This window comes from Nyctereutes procyonoides, unplaced genomic scaffold (genome assembly GCF_905146905.1).
Source record: "Nyctereutes procyonoides isolate TBG_1078 unplaced genomic scaffold, NYPRO_anot_genome, whole genome shotgun sequence".
Classification (NCBI taxonomy): Eukaryota; Metazoa; Chordata; class Mammalia; order Carnivora; family Canidae; genus Nyctereutes; species Nyctereutes procyonoides.
In genome coordinates this window covers 37,274,186-37,300,109 of record NW_026575020.1, presented here as the reverse complement: position 1 = coordinate 37,300,109, position 25,924 = coordinate 37,274,186, and the positions used below count along the sequence as shown (strand labels likewise).

Genomic DNA, 25,924 nt, shown 5'->3' with positions numbered 1-25,924 from the left:
TGTGCGTCCATCTGCACAATGAGGGCCCCAGTCCTTGGCTGCAATCTTCCGCCAAGCAGGGGACTCGCTTGTGTGTTGCTTCTGAACCACCAGCACTGGCAGAAGTGAAACTGGTGCTGCAAGTGCTCGGTGCAACCCAGAGGGCAGGATTTCACACTGAGCCAGCCAAGTGTTCTGACTGGGGGTCCCTGGGTGGCGCAGCGGTTTGGCGCCTGCCTTTGGCCCAGGGCACGATCCTGGAGACCCGGGATCGAATTCCACGTCGGGCTCCCGGTGCATGGAGCCTGCTTCTCCCTCTGCCTGTGTTTCTGCCTCTCTCTCTCTCTGTGACTATCATAAATTAAAAAAAAAAAAAAACAAAAAACGTTCTCACTGTCCCAGCTGCTCATCCGGCTGTCCCTGCTGGACATCTTAAAATCTTAGGTGTGATAGCAGCGCTTCACAACAGGCCGTCATGAGGTGAAGTAAGCATGGTTTCTAAAAACCAGCCGTGTGAGTCAGGCCTGGGTGTGGGTTCCAGCTCTGTCCATTTATGAGCTGTGTGACCATAGGCCACTGACTTGGCCTCTATAAGCAGAAATAACAGTAGTACTGTATGCAGTGTGGCAGTTAGCATTAGCTGCCTCAACAAACAACCCTCGAATCTGCAAGTCTGACGAGGGTCTGGTAGCCCCTCTGCATCGTAGGGCTTCACCGCTGGAATCCAAGGCATGGAGAAGAGAAAAGGAGAAGACATATCAAGTCTGAATTGACTTGGCCTTCGCTCCTGCTCACAGACAGTTGTCCAGAACTAGCCACATGCCCAAACCCACTAAGGGAGGCTGGGACCGGAAAATGAGGGTGAGCATATGAATATTTGGTGGGGACTCACTGCCATCTGAGCCCCAAGGGCCTAGCTCCGAAGCATGCTTCCAGGACTTGGACAGCCGCACAGGACCCAGTGCCCCATTCGTGCTCCTCAGGGGCTAGCCTGACCCATGTCCACACTCCGGCCCATTCCAGATGTCACATACTTGGTTGTATCTGTATGCCTTTGTTGACTATGAGAGCCAGAGTGCATTCTCATTTGGGGGCATTTCTTACCATTTCCTATACTTTTGCATCCTAATGTCTACGAGTTTTCTTTTTTCTTTCCTTTTTTTTTTTTTTTTTTAAAGATTTATTCATGGGATCCCTGGGTGGCACAGCGGTTTGGCGCCTGCCTTTGGCCCAGGGCGCGATCCTGGAGACCCGGGATCGAATCCCACGTCGGGCTCCCGGTGCATGGAGCCTGCTTCTCCCTCTGCCTGTGTCTCTGCCTCCCTCTCTGTGTGTGTGACTATCATAAATTAAAATAAATAAATAAAAATTTTAAAAAAATAAAATAAAGATTTATTCATGAGAGACACACAGAGGCAGAAAAATAGGCAGAGGGAGAAGCGTGACCTGAGCCAAAGGCATACAGACACTCAACCACTAAGCCACCCATGTGCCCATGTCCAAGGTTTTCACAACCACCTAACCACATAGGTTCTCTCATAATCTTCATTCTGTAGAAGAGGAAACAGACTCAGTGAGGGGAAGCAATCTGTCAAAGTCACACAGTGGCCAAGTGGGAACAAGAGGTCAGGTCTGTCTGGATCTAGACCCTGGCCTTCCAACCTGAACCCTACACCATGAGGCCTTCTTGGGATTTCTTCCCAGACTGGGTGCCCTCTGAGGACAAGATTGTCAGATTCATCTCTAGTGATACCTTTGCCACCTGCACCTCACACATACTCAGTATTTGCCTAATTGAATGGGACCCTGATCCCATCCTCTTAGGTCATGAGAGAGGGCTGCTGGATCTAACTGGAAATGCATGCAGGACTGGGACAGGCTTTCTGAGCCTCTCACATGTGAGCTCCTACACAGCTGTCACCTCACCTGACTTTTCCCTTTCAGCTTCCTGGGCAACCAACATCATCTTCCAGTGGAGGAGGAAGAGGAGGAGAGGTAAGCAGCCAGGCTCAGGGTTGGGGGATCCCCCAGGAGTTTTCTCCACACAGACAGCTGACTCTCCTTGCTCGGTCCATGCTGAGTCTCTCAGTGCCAGGAGCTGTCGAGCCATGGCCTCTGGGTCTCTGCCACACAGTGTTCGCCTGCCAGCAGAAGTCAGGGATCTAAGAAATGATGACAATAGTTTGGTCAAAGGCTGTTATGGGTTACAGAAGCATGTGTGAGCAGCACCTAACCATTTTGGGACACTGGGGGAATGTCCCAGGGTAGAGACACTCATGCTTGTACTGGGAGTCAGCCAGACAAGAATGTGGGCCAGGATTCCAGCAGGGGAAATGACATTGACAGAGGCCCCAGGCCGGGATCTTAGCGGGCCCAGGACGGGCGCTGAGGACTCAGTCGGCTTGGACAGCAATTAGAGATGATTTGCTGACTATTTAGTCGGACTCTTGGTACAGATGGGACTCTGCCCCAGACACAGTCGGACCCCAGCTCTGCGTTTGGGGCTGATCTTTTTTTGCAGGGAGATGGATATAGTTTTTATTTTCTGTAATTCACATGGTTTATGATTTAATTCTTATGAAGTGAAAAAACCCAATAAGGACATTAACTCCAATGAAGACATTAAAAGAAGACACATAGGGGGCAACCTGGCTAGCTCAGCACACAACTCTTGATCTTGATCTCAGGGTCACGAGTTTGAGCCCCACATGGAGTATAAAGATGATTTAAATAAATAAAACTTTAGGAAAATGAAAATAAGGGGCGCCTGAGTGGCTCAGTCACTTAAGAATCTGACTCTTGATTTCAGGTCAGGTCATGATCTCAGAGCCCTGAGATTGAGCCCTGTGTTGGGCTTTCCAGTGAGGATCCTGCTTAAGATTCTCTCCCTCTCCTTCCCTAAAAAAATTTAAAATAAAAATAAAAGAAGACACATAGGAAAAAACAACAGGGAATGCACCACAATAATAATAATGCTTATTCAATGTGGAAGGATTCTTGGTGTTTTTTCTTTTCTCATGTTTTCCTCTGCAACAGCCATGCTATCACACTGGGTCATTCAACCAAAGAACCCACATCCCCACACCTCCACCTGCTGACTCTCTGTGTTCTCAGTCCAGCCAAGTAATCCAGACCTTCCTGTAATTAATCCTGTCTTTGCTTTGTTTTATTCCTCCCCTTTACCCTTAACTCTCTACTACTTATTTTTGCTTGATTCTAAACTTATCCTCAGGGGCATCTGGCTGGCTCAGGCTGTTAAGTGTCTGCCTTCTGCTCAGGTCATGACCTCAGGGTCCTGGGAAGGAGTCCCACGTCATCAGGCTCCCTGCTCAACAGGCTCCCTGCTTCTCCCTCTCCCTCTGCCTGCTCCTTCTCTCTCTCTCAAAAAAAAAATAAATAAATAAAATCTTTTTTTAAAAGAAAAATTTAAAAAACTTATCCTTAACCTTAATTCTAAATGTTACTAGAAATCATTTTTCCCTGGACCCTCGCCTCTTTACAAATTACAGAAAGCCTAGAGTCCCAAGACCTCTTATGTCTATATGTACTTGTGTCCTGGCAGTTGCCCCAAGTTGCGTTTCTTCTGGAAGGCAACAAATGGCATTAGGGCAGATTCCAGGTTCTCAGGCTGAGAAGGATACACTGTCCAGAACTCCAGAGACCGAGGACGACCCTGGAAAGGAAAGCATCATCTGGATCCATGTCTTTTTACGTGGCGTCAGCTCAGCCCAGTATCATGGCAGGCGGAGGCCTCAAGGGGGCAGTGTCTGCCCAGAGATGCTCCCAAATCTGGGGGTGGGGGGGTTGGGGGGAAGCAATCCCTAGGAAGGCCTTGGTGGGATGGTCTGGGCCTGCTGAGCCACTGGCTAGAGACCAGATCCTCAACACACCCCACACAGAAGTGGGGTTCTCTCTGGCAGCGCCCCTTCCAGGAGGCCGGAGTGACCCCAGCTCCCACCACAGATGGTAAGGAGCCAACCGGTTGTGAGATGTGGACAGTGACAGGTGCCACTGCTCAGGGTGTGCCTCCTTGGCGGCCAAGGGTACCTCTGACATAGACCTAGGTTGTTTGAGCACATCTAGTGTAAACCTTACTCGGAAATATTTATCATGCAGCACCTACAGCACTAACACAACACAGCCTGCATTCCCATCATCTCTGGGGATTGAAAGGTTAACTTCTGGACAGCCTGCCCTCACAGAGACAGTGTCACCAAATAGCACCCCACTTGAGCTCTTCTCAGAAGTGGACACTTTGGGGAGGGAAAGAGGTGAGGAAGGCCAGGGGCCCAGGGCCCCACTATGGTGGGAGAAGGGTGCCCACGGGCCCCCAACCCTGACGCCCTGGGGGCATTGTGATGAAAGCTCTGTGTCAGGTGGACAGGGAGTGACAATGAGGTGAAAGGTGACAACCACACACTCAAACCAGTCACAAGCTGGAGGTTTCCCCAGACAAGGGGTTGATGGTGGTAACAGCTACCCTTTACGAAACATGGCAGTCAGGCAGTGAGACAAGCATGTCACAGGCACTATCCCATTGGCACCTCCCAACCACAGAGCACGTTAGGTGGAGTCTCCCCATTTCCAAACTGCAGCTCACAGGGTGGAGTAGCTTGCTCCAGGTCACAGGTCCAATTAGCAGCTGTGCTGTGGGACCCCAGAACCCAGCCCACAGGATACTGTTCTGCCTCCCCAGCAGATTCCCAGCCTCCCGTGAATCTCTCACCCAAAGTCATGCATTCATAAAAGGAGGAGTTAGAACTTGAACCCAGAAATCTCTGACCCCTTAAGCTCAAGGTCTTAACCACACATCTCTGCTGTGCTTCTTATAAGTTGTATCTGCCCAAGCCCTGCTCTTGAGGCCAGGCCAGTGGCCAAAAATGAACCACCTTGGCCTTGGCCTTAGCCTCGGCCCCTCTCTCCTAATTCCTCTGAGCAGGAAGCTTTGCTCTATTCCCAGTGACCCTTGTGCTTGGCATGACTATTGCATGTGTTTGCACAGATTCCTAAGAGGTATTCACTTATTTCCATTTTCCAGATGAGGCTAATGAAACTCAGAGAGGTTAAGTCACTTTCCCAAGGTAACACAGGTAACCAGTAGACCCAGAGGAGAAGTTTCCAAAAACGTGCTCTTTAAAGTCCAGGTAATAATTTCCAAACCTTTGATTATCACAATTACCTGAAAGGGCTTTTAAAAATAAAGATTTGGGTCTCTAACTCCACCCTAGGGATTCTGATTTTGTAGGCCTGGGGCAGGCCTGTACTTTTTTAACAAGTTTCCCAGATGTTCATGGTATATGACCTCTCTGGTGAGTGTTCCTTGCTGGTTGGTGAAATTGCTTCTAACCCACAATAATAAAGTACGCTCAAACCCTGCCTCCAAACAGCCACATTCAAACCCATCTAGAGTCCCTGGCCCTGAAGAGCCAGCTCCAGCTCCAGCTCCAGCTCCAGCTCCAGCTAAGGTGGGGTTTTATCTGGCCCTCTCACAGATCCCCATGTTTGTTAGTTCTGTGACTTGGCTAGAGCTGACCTGCAGCCCCACCCTCCACCCTGGCACCAGCAGACCTGCCGGGCTGGTTTCCCAGGGAGCAGCTCTGCCTGTCTTGCCATCTTAGGGCTCTTGCTTCTGACTTATCAGGGGCTGAAGAAGTGCCTATAGGGGTTGGCAGCGGGGACCACGTGAAGAGCACTTGGTGGGGAGTCACTTTGACCATGGGTTGCATTGCAGAGCACAAGGGGGCTGGAAGGCACCCCTAGACAGCCCAGCCACCATGCTGTCACACCCTGGCCACCCACCTGATGCTTGTCTCTGGAAGTCAACCTCCCCCCTCCACCTCCAGATGGGAACTTCTCTCCTGTGACTAATGTGAGTCCCTCCTGCTATCCAGTCCATCATCTCCAGAGTCCCACCCTTCTTGCTACAGTGCTCAAAGGAGGGGGTTCGTTAGGGACTGACAAGATATTGCAGAAGAGATTGAGATGTTGTTGATACAGTGCTGGAAGTGGTTTTTTGTTTGCTTTTTGGTCTGTGGCCAAACAGAGGAAGCTCAGCAGGCCTTACTATATAGACAGATGCAGGAGGCTGGGTTGGCAGGAGCTTTGCCAGGTCTATGTCTCCTCATCTATAATGGAGGTAAAATAAAACCTGCTGTGGCCACTTCACAAGTGATCATAGCTATAAAGGTGGGTTTAATGACTCTAAAGACATTGGCCATTTTGTCAGCTCATTATTATGATAATACATTTGTGTATCCTAAGTATATTACTGGTCCCCAGGAATGCAGGGTCCTTCTAACTCAAAGTGGGACCTTTAATGAGGCTACAATCTGGGACAGCGAAAGAAATCTGGGGAGGGGTGGGGAGAAGAGGTCTGGACAGGAAGGAATAAGAGAGGGAGCACCCCGAAGAGAGAGCGGAAAAGGGAGAAGGGAGAGGGCTGGCGGGGAGGGGGGGGGGCTGTAAGAGAAAATTCTTACCTTGAAAGCCGTGGTTATCTGGGCATGAATATTCATTCATTCATACCTTCAGTCATTCAACAAGAATTTTTTCAGGCACCGCTCTAAACTCTGGGGATGCAATAGTAGGAAAGCAAATATCCCAGCCCTTGTGGAACTTACATTTTAAGGATGGGAGAAGACAATAAAGCAGATAAAAGACAAACCATCCTTTCAGATGGTGATAAGTACCAGGGAGAAGAATAAATCAGGGAAAATAGATGGGACCTGAAGTTTATAATATTTGGGTCTCCTTCCCCTCCTCCCCCAAAGACATATTGAATGAATTCGAATTTAGGTCCTGAGCCCAGGAAGGGGCCTATTCTGGGGCAGGTTTTTGCTGTTGTTGTTGTTGTTTTTATTATTCACAAGAGACACAGAGAGAGACAGAGACATAGACAGACGGAGAACCAGAGTCCTCACAGGGAGCCCAATGTGGGACTCAAACCCAGGACCCTGGGATCATGCCCTGAGCCGAAGGCAGCCACTCAACCACTGAACCACCTCGGTGTCCCAAATGTTTATTTTTAAAAAATTGGGGGGGGGGGGTACGCCTAGGTGGCTCAGCGGTTGAGTGTCTGCTTTTGGCTCAGGGCATGATCCCAAAGTCTGGGGATCAAGTCCTGCATCGGACTGCCTGCAGGGAGCCTGCTTTTCCCTCTGCCTATGTCTCTGCCTCTCTCTGTGTCTCTCATGCACAAATAAATAAAATCTTTAAAAAATAAAAATTAGGGATCCCTGGGTGGCGCAGCGGTTTGGCGCCTGCCTTTGGCCCAGGGCCCGATCCTGGAGACCCGGGATCGAATCCCACATCAGGCTCCTGGTGCATGGAGCCTGCTTCTCCCTCTGCCTGTGTCTCTGCCTCTCTCTCTCTCTCTGTGTGTGTGACTATCATAAATAAATAAAAAATTTAAAAAAAAATTTTTTAAAATAAAAATTAAAAAAAAGACATTTATTTCAGAGAGAGAGAGAGAGAGCAGGGGGAGGGCAGGGGAGAGAGGATCCTTGAACAGACAGCCCCCTCCACACTGCCCCTGCTGAATGCAGAGCCCAACGATGGGCTCAATCCCAGCACCCTGAGATCATGATCTGAGCCAAAATCAAGACTGGCCCCTTAAGCCACTTAGGTGCCCCTAAAATTGTTAATTTTTAAATAATCTCTACACCCAATGTGGGGCTTCTTACACAACTCTGAGATCAAGAGTCACCTGTTCCGCCCACTGAGCCAGCTGGACTTCTGGGGCAGTTTTATGAACAGGGCAGGAAGGTGTCAGTGGAGTGGAGACCCACGGGAAGGGGGAGGGCCTGTGGACACCCACGGGGACCAGCAAGTGGAGAAGACCCTGAGACAGGAGGGTTTGAGGACCAGTGGAGAAGCCAGTGTGAACTCAGCAAGGCAAACAATGCAAAGGGGCAGGGACAGGGGTGGGGAGCAGAGAGTGAAGGCCTTAGAAGCTACCACTGTCAGGACTTTGGCTTCTATTCTGGATGAGCAGGGAAAAGCTCTGAGCAGAAAAATAAGACTAACTTGCATTTTTTAAAAGATTTTATTTATTTATTCATGAGAGACACATAGAGGCAGAGAAATAGGCACAGGGAGAAGTAGGCTCCTTGGGGAGCCCAATGCAGGGCTGGATCCCAGGACCCCAGGATCATGACCTGAGCCAAAGGCAAACGCTCAACTACTGAGCCACCCAGGTGCTCCTAACTGCATTTTTACAAAATCCCTCTCTCCACTAGGTGGAAGGGTTATAAGGGTGGACCTAGGTGAAAGGGCTCTAAGTGGTCAGATTATGGAAACAACAGCATGTTGAAGGCACAGCCAGCTGCATTTGCTAATGGATGAAGTATGGGGTGTGTGGGAAAGGGGGCCTGCTGGGATCTGGGCCCAGTGACTGGAAGGGTGGAGTTGTACTCCCTGGAATGAGGAAGTCTGGGAAGATAAGGAGCTGGGTTTGGGTTCTGTGAGGTTTGAGAGGCCAAGAGGCGGGACAACAGGTATTTGGGGATGGAACTCCTGGGAAGGTCAGACAAGACACATATATGGGCACACCCACCCTGTTGCACCCCCTGGTTTAGACAGCCATGTGATTTCTGAGGGACATCACCTAGGAGGCTGTGGGCCACGAAAAAAGCTGGAAGGAGGTTGGGGGCACCAATGAGGAGAGTTCAGGGGAGGGGGATCCAGCCAAAAAAAGCAAAAAGGGAACCAGGGAGGGAGGAGAAAGCTCAGGGGAAGGCCCCTGAAGCTGATGTGTGTAGCCAGGAGCTCACTGTGACCTTGGCAAGAGCAGTTTCTCAAGAGCAGTGGAAACCAAAAGTCTGATTAGAGGGACTCTGGGGGGCACAGGATGAGAACTGGGGACAATCACCAGAGACAGCACTCTTTCCAGAAGTTTGCTCTTAAAGAAACCAAGTAACTGGGGATCCTTGGGTGGCGCAGTGGTTTGGTGCCTGCCTTTGGCCCAGGGTGTGATCCTGGAGACCCAGGATCGAATCCCACATCGGGCTCCTGGTGCATGGAGCCTGCTTCTGTCTCTGCCTGTGTCTCTGCCTCTCTCTCTCTCTCTCTGTGTGTGACTATCATAAATAAATAAAAAAAAAATTAAAAAAAAAAAAGAAACCAAGTAACTGGAGACAGAAGACATGAGGTCAGGAATTAATGTTTGTTTTTCTGTTTGGGAATTTGGGGAGAGGCGTAAAATATACATAAAATTGACCATTTTAACCCTTTTTTATGTGTAGTTCAGTGGCATTGTACTGTTTGCAACCACCACCATGGTTCATCTCCAGAGCTCTCCTCTTGCAAAACTGAAATTCTGTCCCCCTTAAACGCTAACTCCCCATCCACCCCCACCCCATCGCCCCTGGCACCACTGTGCTCTTCTCTGGCTCTGTGAACTCCATGACTCTGGGGACTGAAAGCAAGTGGAATCATACAGTGTTTGTCTTCCAGAAGCTTATGTCAATTAGCATAATCCTCAAGGTTCAGTTATGTTGTAGCAGGTGCCAGAACTGCCTTCCTTTCTAATGCTTGAATAATATTTCACTGTGTGGATGGACCACATTTTGTTTGTGTCCTCACCCTTCCATAGACACAAGCTTTGTTTCCATTTTGGCTGCCTGTGTATGCTGTGATACATGGGTGTGCAAATATCTGTTTGCATCTTTGCTTTCAAGTCTTTAGGGTGTATGTCCAGAAGTGAAACTGCAGAATCCTATGGTAATTCTAGGTTTAATTTTTAGAGGAACTGCCGTTGTCTCTTGCTTGTTTGTCTTTAAGAGGAGATAGAGCAGCATGTTTGGGTGCCGATGGAAATGATCAAGTGAAATAGAGGAAATCTGGGGGGAATCCCTGGGTGGCTCAGCAGTTGAGTCCCTCCTTCAGCCCAGGACGTGATCCTAGAGTCCCTGGATCGAGTCCCACATCGGGCTCCCTGCATGGAGCCTGCTTCTCACTCTGCCTGAGTCTGCCTCTGTCTCTCTCCTCTGTCTCTCATGAATAAATAAAGAAAATCTTAAAAAAAAGAAGAAGAGGGATCCCTGGGTGGCGCAGCGGTTTGGCGCCTGCCTTTGGCCCAGGGTGCGATCCTGGAGACCCGGAATCGAGTCCCATGTCGGGCTCCCGGTGCGTGCAGCCTGCTTCTCTCTCTGCCTCTCTCTCTCTCTCTCTCTCTCTCTGTATCATAAATAAATTAAAAAAATATTAAAAAAAAGAAAAAGAAAAAAAAATAAAAATATTTTATAACACTATAGCTGTCATAGATTATGATTCCTCTAATGGATCTGGACAAAATAAATTGAAAACCTTCTGGAAAGGTTTTATTAAGGACATTTATGCAACGAAACTGAAAAAATATATATTTGGAATAATTTCCTTTTTTTATCTGTGCTCCAGAAAAGTTTAAATAAAAACATCTTTATGGGGCATCCCCGGTGGCTCAGCGGTTTAGCGCCGCCTACAGCCCAGGGCTTGATCCTGGAGACCCTGGATCCAGTCCCAGGTCCGGCTCCCTACATGGAGCCTGCTTCTCCCTCTGCCTGTGTCTCTGCCTCTCTCTCTCTCTCTCTCTCTCTCTCTCCTCTCTGTGTATTCTCATGAATAAATAAATAAAATCTTTTAAAAAAAATCTTTTTTTTTTTTTTTTTTTTAATTTTTATTCATTTACGATAGTCACAGAGAGACAGAGAGAGAGAGAGAGGCAGAGACACAGGCAGATGGAGAAGCAGGCTCCATGCACCGGGAGCCCGACGTGGGACTCGATCCCGGGTCTCCAGGATCGCGCCCTGGGCCAAAGGCAGGCGCCAAACCCCTGCGCCACCCAGGGATCCCTAAAAAAAAATCTTTATGTTCCTTAGGGAGGAGAAAAAAGAACATTTGTGATTCATGGGAAGAGGTCGAAATATGAACATTAATGGGAATTTGGAAGAAGTTGATTCCAACCCTCATGGATGGCGTTGAGGGGTCAAAACTATAGTGGAGGAAGCCACTGCAGATGAGGTGGGAATAGCAAGGGAACAACAATTAGAAGGGAAGACTGAAAAATGGGACTGACTTGCTGCAATCTCATGATAAAACTTGAACAGATGAGGAGGTGCTTCTTACGAATGAGCAAAGAAAGTGATTTCTTGAGATGGAATCTACTTTTGGTGAAGATGCTATGAAGATTGTTGAAATGTTTTAGAATGCCACATAAATGTAATTGATAAATCAGCAGCAGGGTTTGAAAAGACTGGCTCCAATTTTGTATTTTGGGGTTTTTAAATTTTTAAGTGAATATATAGTGCAATATTGGTTTCTGGAGTAGACTTCACTGATTCATTACCTACATATAACAACCAGTGCTCATCACAAGTGCTCTCCTTAATACCCAACCCCCATCTAGCACATCCCCCACCCACCTCCCTCCTCAGACCTTCAGTTTGTTCTCTATCATTAAGAGTCACTTATGGGGACACCTGGGTGGATCAGTGGTTGAGCATCTGCCTTCAGCTTGGGTTGTGATCCCAGGGTCCTGGGATTGAGTCAAACATTGGACACCCAGCAGGGAGCCTGCTTCTCCTTCTGCCAATGTCTCTGCCTCTCTCTGTGTCTCTCAGGAATAAATAAAATCTTTTTTAAAAAGTCACTTATGGGGGCAGCCCCGGTGGCACAGCGGTTTAGCGCCGCCTGCCTCCCAAGGTGTGATCCTGGAGACTGGGGATCGAGTCCCACATCAGGCTCCTTGCATGGAGCCTGCTTCTCCCTCTGCCTGTGTCTCTGCATCTGTGTGTGTGTGTGTGTGTGTGTGTGTGTCTCATGAATAAATAAATAAAATCTTTGAAAAAAAAAGTCACTTATGGGGGGATCCCTGAGTGGCTCAGTGGTTTAGCGCCTGCCTTCGGCCCAGGGTGTGATCCTGGAGACCTGGGATCAAGTCCCACATCGGGCTCCCTGCATGGAGCCTACTTCTCCCTCTGCCTGTGTCTCTGCCCCCCCCCTCTCTCTCTGTCTCTCATGAATAGATAAATAAATAAAATCTTTTTTAAAAAAGTCACTTATGCCTTGTTTTCCTCTCTCCTATTTTTTGCCTTTCCCATATTTCCATCTGTTTTCTTTCTTAAATTCCACATAAGTGAAGTCATATGGTATTTCTCTTTCTCTGACTTATTTCACTTAGCATAATACACTCTAGCTCCAACTACAACATGACGAATGGCAAGATTTCATTCTTTTTTATGACTTAATAATATTCCATTGTGTATGTGTGTATACTATATATATTCCGTTGTGTATATATGTGTGTGTATATATTATATATATTCCATTGTATGTATACATATACATATATATGTGTATATATACACACAAATATATATATTCCATTGTGTGTGTATATATATATACATACACACAAAAAAAATTCCATTATACATATATATACAATATCTATTCCACTGTATGTGTGTGTGTATATATGCCACATTTATTTCATCTTTCTTTTTTTTAAGATTTTTTATTTATTTATTCATGAGAGACAGAGAACGAGAGAGAGAGAGAGAGAGAGAGAGAGAGAGAGAGAATGGCAGAGACACAGGCAGAGGGAGAAGCAGGCTCCATGCAGGGAGCCCGACGTGGGACTCGATCCTGGGTCTCCAGGATCACGCCCTGGGCTGAAGGCGGCACTAAACCGCTGAGCCACTGGGGCTGCCCTTTCTTCATCTTTCATCAGTTGATAGACACTTGGGCTTTCTCCATAGTTTGGCTCTTTTTGATAATGCTGCTATAGACGTCAGGGTGCATGTATCCCTTCAAATCTGTCTTTTTGTATCCTTTGGGTGAATATCCAGCAGTGCAATTGCTGAATCGTAGAGCAGTTCTATTTTTAACTTTTTTAAAAAAAGATTGTATTTATTTATTTATTCATGAGAGACACACAGAGAGAGGCAGAGACATAGGCAGAGGGAAAAGCAGGCTTCATGCGGGGAGCCTGATCCTGGGACTCTGGGATCATGCCCTGAACCAAAGGCAGACGCTCATTCGCTGAGCCACCAGGCATCCCTATTTTTAATTCTTTGAGGAACCTCCACACTGTTTTCCAGAATGGCTGCACCAGTTTGGATTCCCACCAACAGTGTGAGAGAGTTTCCCTTTCTCCAGACCCTCACCAACACCTATTGTTTCTTGTGTTGTTCATTTTAGCCATTCTGACAGGTGTGAGATGGTATCTCATTGTGGTTTGGATTTGTATTTCCCTGCAGATGAGTGATGTTAATTAAGCATCTTTTCATTTGTCTGTTAGACATCTGGATGTCTTCTTCGGAAAAATGTCTATTCATGTCTTCTGCCCATTTTTAAACTTGATTATTTGCTTTTGGGGTGTTGGGTTTGGTAAGTTCTTTATAGATTTTGGATACTAACCCTTTATCAGATATGTCATTTGCAAATATCTTCTCCCATTCCATAGGCTGCCTTTTAGTTTGTTTAATTGTTTCCTTCACTGTGCAGAAGCTTTTAATCTTGACAAAGACCCAATAGTTCATTTTTGCTTTTGTTTTCCTTGTCTCTGGCACTGTGTCTAGTAAGAAGTTGCCATGGCCGAGGTCAAAGAGGTCACTGCCTGTGTTCTCGTGTAGGGCTTTGATGGATTCCTGTCTCACATTTCAGTCTTTCATCCATCTTGAATTTATTTTTGTGTATGGTGTAAGAAAGTGGTCCAGTTTCATTTTCCTGCATGTGGCTGTCCAATTTTCCCAAAATCATTTGTTGAAGAGACTGTCTTTTTTCCACTGGATATTCTTTCCTGCTTTGTCGAAGATTACTTGACCATATAATTAAGAGTCCATTTCTGGGTTCTCTATTCTGTTCCATTGATCTATGTGTCTGTTTTTGTGCCAATACTACATGGTCTTCATAACTACAGCTTTGTAATATACCTTGAAATCCAGAATTGTGATGCCACCAGCCTGATTCTCTTTTTCAAGATTGCTTTGGCTATTTGGGGTCTTTTGTGGCTCTATACTAATTTTAGGTTTGTGCTAGCTCTGGGAAAAACGCTGGTGGTATTTTGATAGGGATTACATTAAATGTGTAGATTACTTTGGGATTAATACAGACATTTTAACAATGTTTGTTCTTCCAATCCATAAGCATGGAATTGTGTGTCCTCTTCAATTTCTTTCTTAGGGGTTCTATAGTTTTCAGAGTACAGATCTTTACATCTTTAGTTAGGTTTATTCCTAGGTATCTTATTGTTTTATAATGGGATCAATTTCGATTTCTTTTACTGCTGCTTTGTTATTAATGTACAGAAATGGAACAGATTTCTGCTCATTGATTTTATTTTTTTAAGATTATTTATTTATGGGATCCCTGGGTAGCGCAGCGGTTTGGCGCCTACCTTTGGCCCAGGGCGTGATCCTGGAGACCCGGGATCGAATCCCATGTCGGGCTCCCGGTGCATGGAGCCTGCTTCTCCCTCTGCCTATGTCTCTGCCTCTCTCTCTCTCTCTCTCTCTCTCTCTCTCTCTCTGTGTGTGTGTGTGTGTGACTATTCAGAGAGAGAGAGAGCACATGCATGCTGTGCAAGCATGGTGGGGGCAGAGGGAGAAGCAGACCCCCCGCTGAGCCAGGAGCCCTACTAGGCACAGGGCTCATCTCAGGACCCTGAGATCATGACCTGAGTTTAAGGTGGATGCTTAACCAACTGAGTCGCCCTGGCACCCCTGCCTGGTTCCTTTCAATCACTCATTTCTCCCATTATTTTCCCACCTGCTCCTCTCACCACGTATACTTGCTGCTGTTCGCTGGTTCTTTGACACCAGCACTAGTGCTAGAGTGGTGGCTGGCCCACAGAAGTACATGGGGGAAAGACTGAATTAATCCCCATTTTTACTGTGGGTTTACTGGCTTCACAGAGGTCAAAATACCCAGTGTGAGTTGGAGTTCACACCCTGGACCTTCTACCACCAAAGGCCCGCCCAACACATGGGGCAGGGCTGCACCCAGGCAGGCAACTGACAAATGCAAAGCCTGTAGGTTTGTTGATGAGGATGCTGGTATTTTTAAGAACACATCTTATGCATAGTAAGTGCATGCTGTTGCACATTCTTGAAAAATAGAGTTTCTTTTTTAAAAATTTATTATTATTATTTTTTAAGATTTTATTTATTTATTCATAGAGACACAGACAGAGGCAGAGACACAGGCAGAGGGAGAAGCAGGCTCCATGCAGGGAGCCTGACACCGGACTTGATCCCAGGTCTCCAAGGTCACACCCTGGGCTGCAGGCGGCGCTAAACTGCTGCACCACCAGGGTTGCCCTAAAGTCTCTTTCTTGAAATAATGAACTCAATAATGCAACTGAAAATTCAACTGACAGATCTCACGTTGCTAACATATTTGGCACAATTTAACAATCACTGTTAAGTTCTAGCCTTTTCAGGGTTAAAGATACCTCCTAAGGAAAATATTTTATCACCCTCAGGGATTTGGTGGTTTTCCCAGCTAAATGAGGCTGCATATTGACCTAACAGTTTGGTCATGAGTTAGGGTTCTCCAGTCCCCTGCAATCTCAAGATCATGATGGGCTACACTGAGTCCTCTTGATCATCTCTGTGCCAATAAGGACTCCAAAGGGGGTGGTGGGACAGCCCATGTGCCTGGGTCCCATTTATCTAATTTTTCCAGCCAGCAGAAATTTGCATATACTCTCTGGTCAGGTTTCCTCAGTTTGGGATTGGATCCAGCAAATCCAAGCCTTACTTGACTGTATTCTGAATTTTCTACATGCAGAAACATATATTTTCATTTGCTCCCTTTCTAACAGGGCCACAACTCTTAGATAAGATTAGGTTATGCATATGTCCTCTGGCTCAAAGTCTCAGGAGGAAAAATCTACTTGGAAACCTATCCAAGGCACAGTTGGGTTGGGTCTAGGTTGGGCCAAGGTCAAGATGGGGGCCATGGTTAAAGAAGGATTAAGAGCACAGGCTCTGGGGAAACCTGGGTGGCTCAGTCGGTTAAGTGTCTCCCTTTGGCTCAGGTCATGATCTCAGGGTCCTGGGATCGGGCCCTGCATCAGGCTCCCCACTCACAGCAAAGTCCGTTTCTCTATCTGCTCCCTGGCTTGTGCTTACTCTCACTATTTCTGTCTCTGTCTCTCTCTCTCAAATAAATAAAATCTTTAAAAAAAAATTTTTTTAAACAAATAAAGAGCACAGGCTCTGGAGCCAGACTATCCAGTTCAAATCTTGAGTCTACCCTAGACTGGCTGTCTCGCCTGTACTGACTTGGTGCCTCAGTTTCCCCACCTATAATATGGGGATCAAATTCCCTGGGAATTTTGGTGTGAGGGTGGGGCCAGGTAAGAGGGCGTGGCAGGGGGAAGCCTGGAGCTGCTAAACAGAAAGAAGGGAGGCTGCCTGGGGCAGTGAATGTGGCTCAAGAAAGCAGGGTTGGTGCAGAGGCTGGTTCTGAGGCTCAGTATATCCACAGATCCAGGTGACTGAGATCAGAGAGGCAGTTGACATGCAGGTTAAGCTGATCTCTGGAGCAACTACCTGCTCAGGAGTCAGGGAGACAGCAGGGTCCTGTTGAGACATAGATGCTGTCTCCTGGGCAGAGTGTTTCTCCCTGCTAACTTCCTCACCCATAAAATGAGGATGATCATGGTATCTTTCTTTTTCTTTTAAAGATTTTATTTATTTATTTATTTATTTGTTTGTTTGTTTGTTTTATTTATTTAGAGAGCGAGTAGGTATGTGTCGAGGAGGCACAGAGAGAGAGGGAGAATCCCAAGCAGATTCCATGCTAAATGTGGAGCCCCATGTGGGGTTCAGTCTCATGACCCTGAGATCATGACCTGAGCAGAAACCAAGAGTTGGAGGCCTAACCCACTGAGCCACCCAGGCGCCCCAATCATGGTATCTTTTTTCTTTTTTAAAAGATACAAGTGTTGGGCTGCCCGGGTGGCTCAGCGGTTTAGCTCCGCCTTCAGCCCAGGGTGTGATCCTGGAGACCCGGGATTGAGTCCCATGTTGGGCTCCCTGCATGGAGCCTGCTTCTCCCTTTGGGTCTCTGCCTCTCTGTCTCTCATGAATAAATAAATAAAATCTTTAAAAAAAGAAAGAAACACTTGTATCTTTTATTTTTTTTAAGATTTTATTTATTTATTTGACAGACAGAGAGCACAAGCAGGGTGAGCTTCAGGCAGAGGGAGAGTAAGAAGCAGATTCCCCGCTGAGCAGAGAGCCCGACATGGGGCTCAATGCCAGGACCTGAGATCATGACCTGAGCTGAAGGCAGATGCCTAACCGACTGAGCCACCCAGGCACTTCAATCATGGTATCCTTCATACCAGGATGATTATGGGAGCATGGGAGAGGGTAAATGTGAAATTCTCAGCCCAGAGCCCGGCTGGGCAGAAGCCCACAATAAATGCTAGCTGCTTTTTTTTTTTTTTAATATTTTATTTATTTATTCTTGACAGACAGAGAGAGGCAGAGACAAAGGCAGAGGGAGAAGCAGGCTCCATGCAAGGAGCCTGATGCAGAACTCGATCCCAGAACCCGGGGATCATGCCCTGGGCTGAAGGCAGGCGCCAAACCACTGAGCAACCCAGGTATCCCAATGCTAGCTGCTCTTACTAATATCACTTTTCTTTTCAAATCACTTGGCTTGCTGATCCCAAAACATGGCCAGGCCCCAGGGCTGGACACTGGGCCCTGGGAGTAATTTACAGTGATGGCATCAGCTTAGTTTTTCAAGAAGGCATTGTGGGCAGCCTGCTTCTACATTCTTTTGAAGTTATTGGTGTGAGTGCCAGAAGAGAGGCCCAGAAGGGCCAGATCCCTCTGAAGGAACAAATCCTGGTCACTCTGGCTCTTAACCCTGTGAAGGTTTTAGAAAATGCACAGATGACAAAACCTAGGTGGATCTTCCATCCAGCAGATTATGAAGCAAAAGGTCCAGGTCCTGTTTTCTGACAACACAGGACACTCACATCAGGTGCAAAGGTCTTCAAGGTGATTCTTATTCAGACGCCGTCAAGCCAATCTGGATATTGCATCTCCGTGTAGGACCTATTGTCGCCTGATAAGTCAGATACTCTTTGACCCACACTGGCTATTCCCTTAGCCTCAAAGGCTTCTTCCTCCAGATAATTTCCCTGGCTCCATGCCTGACTTCCTTGGCTCTTTATTCTAATGACTCCAGGTGCTTCTTCTCAAGCTGCCCTATCTCTACTTGATGTTTGGGCTGTCTTGTTTACTGCTGTATTTCTGGTGCCTACAAGGACCAGGAAAATAGTAGGCACTAAATAAATATCTGTTAATTCAATTCTCAATAAAGTGGCTGGAACCCAGGCCTTTGGGAAAGCTCCCCCGTCCTGCCGGCAGCAACGTGGGTTTTTTTTTTTTTTTAGAGATTTTATTTATTTATTCATGAGAGACACACAGAGAGAGAGAGAGAGAGAGAGAGAGAGAGAGGCAGAGACACAGGCAGAGGGAGAAGCAGGCTCCCTCCGGGGAGCCCGACGTGGGACTCGATCCAGGGTCTCCAGGGTCACGCCCTGGGCTGAAGGCAGGTGCTAAACCGCTGAGCCACCCAGGCTGCCCATCTATGTGTTCTATAGACAGGAACAGCCCAAGGCGGGAGAAGGTCGGGGCCTTCCTGTACCTCTGGCCACCCATATGAGGTCTGGAGGGGGGAGCACCAGTACCTGGTGCACAGACAGGGAGAAATGGCCCTGCTCCATTACACATGAAAGAAGCAAGTTGTTACACACCACATATATTATCATTCCGCTTTGTTAAAAAATTAACCATTTGGGTTATTCATATACTCATATCAACACACACATACAGAATTCATATACAAGTAAAAGAAAAACCCGTTTCCTCTCTGCATGTAATACTACTGACACCAAATGTGTGGTGGTTTCTATATGAAGCAATTCTCGATGGGCAAGGACTGGTTTCCTACAATGTAACTCAGTGCTGATACTAACTGACTGGAGTTAATACCAAAGCCATGGGTTCAGGGCTCCATCCCCCAAGACTGCCTGCACTTCAGACACTCATCATAAGTCTTAGGTTGTCACCTGTACTGCAGACTGACTGCAGTTCTCATGACCCCCTCATCAAGTTTCATGATTTGCTTGAACAGCTCATGAAATCCAGAGAAACACTTATTTATATTGAGCAGTTTGCTATAAAGCATACAACTCAGGAACTGCCAAATGGAAGAGCCTCACAGGGCAAGGTGTGTGGGAAGGCGCACGGAGCTTCCATGTCCTCTCCGGGTATGCCACCTGCCTGGCACCTAGATGTGTTCCCCAACATGGAAACTCTCTGAACCACATCATTTAGGGATTTTTTACTAAGTTCCCATTAGTAGGCAGGTGTGGTTGAAGTGGGGCCTTATTATGAATAGCAAAAGGTGTTCTTTTCGGGCTGCCTGGGTGGCTCAGACAGTCAAGCATCTGCCTTCAGCTCAGGTCATGATCTCAGGGTCCTAGGTTTGAGCCCCACATCCGGTTCCCTGCTCAGTGGGGGAACCTGCTTCTCCCTCTCCCTCTGCCCTTCCCCCACTCGTGTTCTCACTCTCTCTCAAATAAGTAAATAAAATCTTTATTAAAAAACACTTGAGGGGATCCCTGGGTGACTCAGCGGTTTAGCGCCTGCCTTTGGCCCAGCGTGTGATCCTGGAGTCCTGTCACATCAGGCTCCCTGCATGGAGCCCGCTTCTCCCTCTGCCTGTGTCTCTGCCACTCTCTCTCCCTCTCTCTCTCTTTCATGAATAAATAAATAAATAAATAAATAAATAAATAAATAAATAAATAATCTTAAAAAAAAAAAAAACTTGATCTTAGCCAAAAAAACTGAGAAGCGATTATAAAATCTTTATTTTTTAATTTTTTATTTTTTTATTTATTTTTTTTTAAATTTTTATTTACTTAGGATAGTCACAGAGAGAGAGAGAGAGAGAGAGGCAGAGACACAGGCAGAGGGAGAAGCAAGCTCCATGCACCAGGAGCCCGATGTGGGATTCGATCCCGGGTCTCCAGGATCGCACCCTGGGCCAAAGGCAGGCGCCAAACCGCTGCGCCACCCAGGGATCCCTATTTTTTAATTTTTTAAAAGATTTTATTTATTTATTCATGAGAGAGACGGAGACATAGGCCTGGACCTATGTCGATCCCAGGACCCCGGGGTTCACGCCCTGAGCCTAAGGCAGATGCTCAACCACTGAGCCACCCAGGCGTCCCAATTATAAAATCTTTAAAAAACAAACACACAAACAAAACCCAAAAGGTGTTCCTTTCACCTTTATCACTTAGGAAATCACAGAGGTTTTAGGTCTCTGGCCAGAAGCTGGGGAGGAAGACCAAAATTTCTATTTCTGATTATATCTCAATATCAAAACAGGTATTCAATTCCTTAAACGCAGTTACTAAGCACCTACTGTGTGCCAGGCCTGGGACTAGTTAGTAAGCCACTAGCACAAAAGCAGCAATAGCTCTAGCAGAGAGGCAGGATGCATAGTGGTTAGGAATGGTCACTCTGGACACCAAAGATCTGATCCCTGGCTCTGAACTCCCTTGCTGGGTGTCTTTAAGGTGTCATTTGCCCTCAGTTTCCTTTTCTGTAAAACAGGGATAGCCATAGTGCCTAAACCCTAGGCCTGTTTGAGGATTAAATGAGATCAGATATGTTACTGCTCTTAGCCCAGGGCCTGGCACAAAGAAAGCTCTCTGGAGGCATTTACTCATCTGGCTCATCCTGGCTCATCCTATTCCTCCACGAGACAGGCACCATTGTCATCACTTCTGTCCAACAGATGGAGGTAAACAAGACTCACTCCCGTGGAGTTACTGGCTCAGTTCACGCACAGAGGAAAGGTAGGGCTCGGATTCAAACCCAGATGGTCAATCCCACAGCACCTCTTGGACCATTTCAGCCTGCATAGGGAGTATGCATTGTGTTCCTAAATGAAAAAGAGATACATCCTGTTGTGATGAAGTTTGGGGCAAGTATTCAGATACTTAGTCAAACACTAGTATCTGTAGATTTATCTGGTTACTCTCTGCAGAATGGGTGGGGCTTATTCAATCAATTGCAGGCCTTAAAAGAAGAGAAAAAAAAAAGCAAAAATCTGAAACTGAATCCCCCACAAAAAAGGGAATTCTGTTTCTTGACTGTTTTGGGACTTGAGCTGCAATATCAACTCTCCCCTGGGTCTTCAGCCTGCCGCCTGCTGCCCTACCCTGAAGATTTTGGACTTGCCAGGTTCCACAATAATATCAGTAAATAAAATTTTTAAGTTTGTTTGTTTGGTTATTTATAGGATCTCTATGCTGAATTGGGGCTCCACCTCACTACTCTGAGATCAAAAATCACACACTCTACCAACTGAGCCAACCAGGTGCCCCACATGATCAAATTTCTTCAAATAAATCTCTCTTTATATATGCACTTCCTGTTGGTTCTGTTTCTCTGAAGAGCCTTGACAAACACATGTCTCATCCTAGGAGCCCATGGTGTGGCTCTACTGAATGCGGTAGACAAAGTCCTCATCTCAACAGACTCCTAGAGATATATTTCTGTTTTTTTTTTTAATATTTATTTATTTATTTGAGAGAGAGAGAACCCGAGAGCAAACACTAGGAAGGGACAGAGGGAGAGAGTCTTTGCGCTCTGAGTGGGGAGCCCGATGTGGGGCCTGATTTCACAACCCTGAGGTCACAACCCAAGCTGAAACAAAGAGTTGGACGCCTTACTGACTGTGCCCCCCAGGCACACCATATTTGTTTTGTAATCTAAGACCAACTACCCACATTTTGTAAATCCTAGAATGAGATCGAGATAGACTTCTTATATACAGGGCCATTAAGTAAAAAGTTTAAATTTTTAGTTGGGGAAGGGAAGGGGAGATGCTTGGTAAAGTACTGGAGAGAGGCCCCGGAGGGGACAGCTAGATTTCCTGACTCTGGGTCACCACCCTCTAGATACATTGGGGCCCTGAGCCCTCCCCGCTACCCCAGGCTGGCACAGAAGTCTGTGAACAGCTCTGACCCCTACTACTCCTAGCGAAGAGCTCCTAAGGGAGCATGGACTAACCATAGCATGACACTTGCCCCAGGCAATCTGCAGCAGATGTTGAGGGGAGTATGGAGCATGCCCTGACCTTGGGGGAATCTTCTGGCCATATGACAATAGTGCTCTGAGGAGCACTGAGCCAGCCCACATGAATGTCTAACCATGTGTTGTGGGTCAAATTGTGTCCCTACACAATTCTCATATGGAAGTCCTAATCCCTAGTACCTCAGAATGTGATTTTTTTTAAATAGGGTCATTACAGACGTAATTAGTTAAGAAGAGGTAATACTGAGTACAGCAGGTTCCTAATCTGAACAGTGTCCTTATGAAAGGGGAAGTTTGGACACAGGCATGTATATGGGGGAAAAAGCCATGTGAACCTGAAGGCAGAGATTTGAGCAACGCTTCTACAAACCAAGAACACCAAAAATTGTCAGCAAATCAGCAGAAGCCAGGAGAGAAGCTTGGCACACTTACTTCCTCACATCCCTCAGAAAGAATTGACCCTGCATCTTGATCTTGGATCTCTAGCCTTCTACGTTTGGCCTGTTGCAAGACAATAGCTTTCCCTTTTTTTTTTTTTTTAAGATTTTATTTATTTATGGGATTTCTGGGTGGCTCAGCGGTTTGGTGCCTGCCTTTGGCCCAGGGCGTGATCCTGGAGACCCGGGATCAAGTCCCACATTGGGCTTCCTGCGTGGAGCCTGCTTTTCCCTCTGCCTGTGTCTCTGCCTCTCTCTCTCTCTCTGTCTCTCTCTCTCTCTCTCTCTCTGTGTACTCATGAATGGATAAATAAAATCTTGAGAGACACACACAGAGAGAGGCAGAGGGAAAAGCAGACTCCCTGCAAGGAACTCGATGTGGGACTCAATTCAGGATCCGGAGATCAGGCCACAATAAAATCAACTGAAGGCAGAAGCTCAACTGCTGAGCTACCCAAGCATCCCAACAATAGGTTTTCACTGTTGAAGCCACTTGGTTTGTGATACTCTGATAGAGTAACCTTACTAACTAGCACACCATGCCCTGTCATTCATGGCTGTTGGCTACTCTCTTCTCAAATGGGCCTCAAGTAGCCATTAATGTGGTTCCTGAAGACCAGAGGGAAATGACAATGCCTAGCTGGCTCCTGGGGGCCCCTGTTTTTTTACAGTTCTGGTATCAGAATTCTTAGGGACTTGCTAAAATGCAGATTTCCAGGCCTCACTCCAGATCCACTGAGTCAGAATCCAAAGTTTGGGGTTAGAATCTGGATTCTCAACTAACAAAAAAAAACAAACAAAAAAAAATCTGGATTCTCAAAAGTCTCTCCAGCTTTTTTTTTTTTTTTTTTTTTTAAGATTTGTTTATTTGACACCAGAGAAAGAAAGTGCACAACTGAGGGGAGTTAAGGAGGGGCAGAGGAAGAGGGAGAGAGAGAGAATCCTCAAACTGACTCCCCATTCAGTGCAGAGCCTGACACAGGGCTCACTCTCATGACCCTTGTGACTGTTACCTGAGCTGAAATTAAGGGTTGGATGCTTAACTGAGCCACCCAGGCACCCCAATCTCTTTCTTTCTTTCTTTCTTTTGTAGACTTTTTTTTTTACAACAGTTGTTTGCAATCAAGATGATAGTACAGAGAATTCCCATACACTCAGCACTAGTTTGCCACACTATTGTACTATTAACATTTTACAGTAATGTATCTGTTACAAAACAAAAGGGTGCCTGGGTAGCTCAGTCAGTTGAGCATCTGCCTTCAGTTCGGGTCATGATCCTGGGGTCCTGGGATCAAATTCTATGTTGGGCTCCCTGCTCAGTGGGGAGTCTGCTTCTTCCTCTGCCTCTGCCCCTCCCCTCCAGTTGTGCTCATTCTCTTTCTCGAATAAATAAATAAACTAAAAAAATTAACAATCCAATATTGATACATTACTATTTACTAATGCCCAGAAATTATTTAGATTTCTTTTGTTTTTACCTAAAGTCCTCTTTTTCTGTTCCAGGATCCCACAGTATATCTACTCATCATGTAGGTTCTTCTTGGCTGTAGTGGTTTCTCAGACTTCACTGCTTTTAACGACCTTGATAGTTTTGAGAAGTACTGGTCAGGTATTTTGTAGGATGCCTCATTACCCAAACCTGACCCATGTCTTTCTCATAAGACTGCGGCTATGGGTTACTAGGAAGAAGACCACAGAGGTAAAGGGTCATTTTCATTACATCTTATCAAGAGGACATTACCAGCAACACAACTTATCACTGTTGCTGTTGACCTTGATCATCTGGCTGAGGTGTGTTTGTCAAATTCCTAGCTGATTTTTATGCCAGATAAATAGGAGGGATGGAGAGAAGGCCTCTGACTCTGTGACAATTCTTTTAGGTCACTGTTCCGAAGAAAGTAGCCACAGCGAGCAGGCGGCTCACTCACAGAGCAAGTCTTACATGCCAGGCACCAGGGCAAGAACCTCACCATGACTTCATTTGTTACAAGCCCACCAGGTAGGCCACACCTGCTCAGCACTGCTCTGAACTGTGCAATGCCCCCTTGTGAGGGTGAGGGAGCTGCAGTGGCTGGGGCCTCCTCTCCCAGGGTGACAGCAGGTGTGAGAAATATGCACTGCCTCCCCTTGGGGCCCAGATTTGAACCTTTGAACAGTTTTTTAAAAAATATTTTATTTATTCATGAGAGACACAGAGGGAGAGGCAGAGCCCTAATGTGGGACTAGGACCCCAGGATCACGACCTGAGCCACAGGCAGATGCTCAACCACTAAGCCACCAGGCATCCCCCCGAAACTGGAACCTTAGCCAGATGCTAAGTTGCCCCTTCTAGCCCAAATGTTCTAAGTGGGAATACATCCACTTAGTGGATAGAGACTAAAAAATATTATTAGGGGAATAATATTGAGAGGGAAGAGATCCACGTGGATAGAGTCAGGCCCAAACAAACAAAACCATCCACATGGGATCAAGGTGTCCAAAGCCTAGGAAAATCAAATTGGCAGAAAAAATAATTGGTTTTTGATAAGTTTCCTGAGTATTGGAAAAGAACTTTCCTTTTTTGTTTGTCTTTTTTTTTCTTTTTATAGATTTTATTCATTCATGAGAGACACAAGGAGAGAGGGAGAGGCAGAGACACAGGCAGAGGGAGAAGCAGGCTCCATGCACCGGGAGCCCGACGTGGGACTCCATCCCGGGTCTCCAGGATCATGCCCTGGGCTCAAAGTGGCGCTAAATCGCTGAGCCACCAGGGCTGCCGGAAAAGAACGTTTTTATTTAAGTAATTCCTACACCCAATTTACAACCCCAAGATCAAGAGTTGTATGCTCTACAGACTGAGCCAGCCAGGCTCCCCTAGGATAGAGTCTTTGACTCTGTATGCCCTGTTTATTTAACCAGTCCTTTACTGATGGATGGTAATGACGTTTCCTATTTGTTACTATTACATTGCAGCTATGATAATCTAAGTACCTGTAACTGTCTGCAACTTATGCCAGAAGAGATTCCTGAAACTGTAACTACTGAGTCAGAGTATTTTTTTTTAATTTTTTTTAATTTTTTATTTATTTATGATAGGCACACAGTGAGAGAGAGAGAGGCAGAGACACAGGCAGAGGGAGAAGCAGGCTCCATGCACCGGGAGCCCGACATGGGATTCGATCCCGGGTCTCCAGGATCGCGCCCTGGGCCAAAGGCAGGCGCCAAACCACTGCGCCACCCAGGGATCCCGAGTCAGAGTATTTTTAATTTTGACACATACTACCAAGTTATTCCTGAAAGGTTACAAAGTTGTACACCTTCCTACCCATAGCACAGATTGCCCATTTTCTCATATCATCACCGATACTGGATATTTTATTAATTGTTTAGAAAGGCAAGAAAAATCAT

At 46.5% G+C, this 25,924-nt stretch overlaps 1 long non-coding RNA gene across 1 annotated transcript; it reads left to right on the top strand.

The window, feature by feature from the left end:
- Positions 1-5,657: 5,657 nt before the first annotated feature.
- On the top strand, positions 5,658-25,858 carry LOC129506248 (uncharacterized). Its single transcript, XR_008663729.1, has 3 exons — positions 5,658-5,848; positions 24,418-24,536; positions 25,126-25,858. It is a non-coding gene; the product is annotated as an uncharacterized LOC129506248 (long non-coding RNA).
- The last annotated feature ends 66 nt before the right edge of the window (positions 25,859-25,924 follow it).